The sequence below is a fragment of the Montipora foliosa genome, chromosome 2, assembly GCF_036669935.1.
Source record: "Montipora foliosa isolate CH-2021 chromosome 2, ASM3666993v2, whole genome shotgun sequence".
Classification (NCBI taxonomy): Eukaryota; Metazoa; Cnidaria; class Anthozoa; order Scleractinia; family Acroporidae; genus Montipora; species Montipora foliosa.
In genome coordinates, this window is record NC_090870.1 from 35631140 (window position 1) to 35634362 (window position 3223).

At 30.5% G+C, this 3223-nt stretch overlaps 1 pseudogene; it reads right to left on the bottom strand.

The window, feature by feature from the left end:
• Positions 1–1631: 1631 nt before the first annotated feature.
• LOC137987489 (ATP-dependent DNA helicase PIF1-like) lies at positions 1632–2701 on the bottom strand (annotated as a pseudogene).
• Positions 2702–3223: the final 522 nt, after the last annotated feature.

Consider the following 3223-nt stretch of genomic DNA (forward strand, 5'->3'; position numbering starts at 1 on the left):
GATTCAAGTTGTATCAAAACTTTGACATGTCTTTGTTTTTAAAATGCACGAGTCTTACACTGTGACACACCTTACCATAGACACCACAACAAACTTTCACATTTGACAACTACGGGTAAATACGTCAACTCAAATAACCCATTCAACAGTGTTCAACTTACAACCATGCAGACTTTTCAAGGAGAGGTGACTATCAATCAAATTTGCACACCCTGATTGGCAAATAACTTTTAAAAACTTTATTAGGTGCCCATGCACGATAAAGTACATCGCACTGTAATCATTATAATGAAAAGGTTCATAATACATTTATATATTTTTTGATTTTGACACTGTTAAATTATGACTGATTCTAAACTTTAAATAATATTAAGATAATCTGATCTAATTATTTTATTGCAAAAAGTGAACTCTATAATAATTGAAATTAAAATATTCTCAGTCACCTTTTAAGTCAATATTACTTAAACACAATATTACTATTATTATTATTATTATTATTATTATTATTATTATTATTAATTGATTTAGTTTATACAATAATACTCTAATTGATAAATCCAATCAATTATAAACCTATTTACTGATTTGACCTGTGCATCAACAGCAATGAATTCAATAAATTATATGGTGCACCCATTAATTTGGCTTTGCACATCAATAACAGTCTAATTCATGAATCAAACTGATTAAGTCCATTCATTAACTTAGTTTGTACAATAATACTGATGAATCCAACAAATTATACAATCATCTACTAATTTGGCTCTACAGATTAATAATAGTCTTATAATCAATTTAACTGATTATAGTCATGAATCCATTAATTCGCTTGCAGAATGACAGTGTAATTTAGTAATCTAATCTATTTATTGAATTGGCTTGCAGATGTATAACAATCTAATTGATAAATTGATCATTAAACCATACTGTTTAATTTGAATTACACAACAACACTCTAATTTACAATTTACATGTAGAAAATTTCTTTCCAACTTAACACTATAGTCATTAAGGTTTTCACATTATAAGTATTTCCTCATATCAGATTACAAAAAGAAACAATTTTAAAAGATACTATCAAAAATCCATATATCATAGCTTCATAAAAAATTCTATAATTTGAATTTTAAGACCCTAAGTCACCCTTTAAGTCAACATTACTTGAAAGTAATTGCTAATTTGACAGCTGCATAATGATCAGAATACTAAACACTAACAACACAATTCTGAATTACATTAAGTATTGAATCTTTCACGTAAACGTGATCAAGCAAACTTCTTGTCGAAATAAATGTTGCACTCTGAATTATTTGTGTATAATTTAAAGAGTCCATTAATAACTTCAGCGGTCTAATATTATCATCATCTAAGTAATTTATATTAAAATCCCCAACAATCATGTCAATAGTGTTGGTACTGAGAATACTTCTAACTAAAGATTATTTAACTACTCTAACACACTAGTATTATGCTTTTGATATAGTAAGAGAATTGTTCTACTTACCTGTGTTACACTGTTACGTCTAAGCACAAATTTAAGTGCATTTATTTCACGAAAATACTCATATTCTGTGGCCTCAACAGTGTTTCTTGTACAAATAGCTAAACTTACAAGCATGGTCTAGTCTCTATAGTGCAAATGACTGTAGATGATTTCTTATTTCATTATCATTGCTTTGAGGTACAAGTTGTGTTTCTGTGAAAGCTATTACATCACTTTTGAAGATGTTTGAATCAAATTTGATATCAATACTGTGCTTTCTTAGTGATCTGATATTTAAAACACATAATCTTACTACTGAACTGTTTTCTGAAATTAATAATTCATTTCTTAACTGTGTAGTATATTGTGGTGAAGTGTTTCTGAGTCTTTCATATTCTTTGTGTACTCTTGGATCAGCTCTAACATGCTTGCTCTCCAATCGTCCAAGTATGTGAATTCCAATTAAAGAAGTACAACGGCTTAATGCAACATACACTTGTCCATAATTGAATGATCTTTGCTTAAATAAATCAAAACTTATAACAACATTATCTAATGTCAATCCTTGTACTTTGTGTACAGTACATGCCCATGCTAATGTAATAGGGAATTGTACTCGTTGTATTTCAGGTGAAGATGCTTTAGCCGGTTTAACTTTGAATCTTGCTAGTATACATTCAATTGGTACAACCTTATTTTCTTTAGCAAAACTATTATTCGACCTGTCAATTGGACCTTTTCCTGCTTCGTTATCATCAAATTTTACATAGATAACTCTTGGTACTTGTGTATTTGAATTGAAATCAAACTTAATGACAGTACCCATTTGACCATTAATTAGTCTATCAGCAATATCAATATTGGATGTAAGCATCACTATTGCATTTTCTTTGATTAAGATTTTGTAATCAAGTCCTCCTGTTTCAGATCTTCCCCTAGATAAAACTTTATCTATATCTTGTTTTGAACACTTGCTGGATGCTCATCTCTTGCTTCGAGTAAAAACACAATTCCAGGCAATTCTTCTAACTTTCTGTTATTATGCTGATTTACAGGATCATTTTCAGCCCATATGTGAAGAGCATCTGATAAATAATTGGAATTTGATGCCTGCATTGTCCTAGACTGAATACATCTGATATCTTCATCCATTTGTGAACCAGTTCTAAATCGATTTAACAGCTCAGTAAACGCTTGATCATTTTTCTGTCTCATAATCTCCGTTAACTCAACCATTTTAAAAACATGCCATGGATGGTATAAATTATAAATATCATTATTAAATTCTCAAACACTGGTTTTTTGCGTATTGGAGGTAGCTGAAACAGATCACCCACTGCAAGTATAGAAATTCCACCAAAGAGTTCAGAATTTGATGTACCAACAATCTCCTTTAGTCGTTGATGAATATGAAGTAAGGTAGTGTTTCCAACCATAGAAATCTCATCTATGATAATGAGTTTCAGTTCTGCTAAAGAGATCCTTAACTGTGTTCTTTTTTGGTCAACCAATGCTGGTAAATTATTGCTTGCTTCTTTTGGAATTCCTAGAGCAGTATCTATAGTTGTGCCATTAATATTAATTGCAGCAACTCCAGTTGGAGCCATTAACAGTACAGATGGTAGCTCAGGATTCACGACACTATGTCTAAACGTCTTTGTAACTGTATGATATATAGTATTAATCAAATGACTCTTCCCTGCTCCTCCACCACCTGTAACAAAAATATGAATAGAT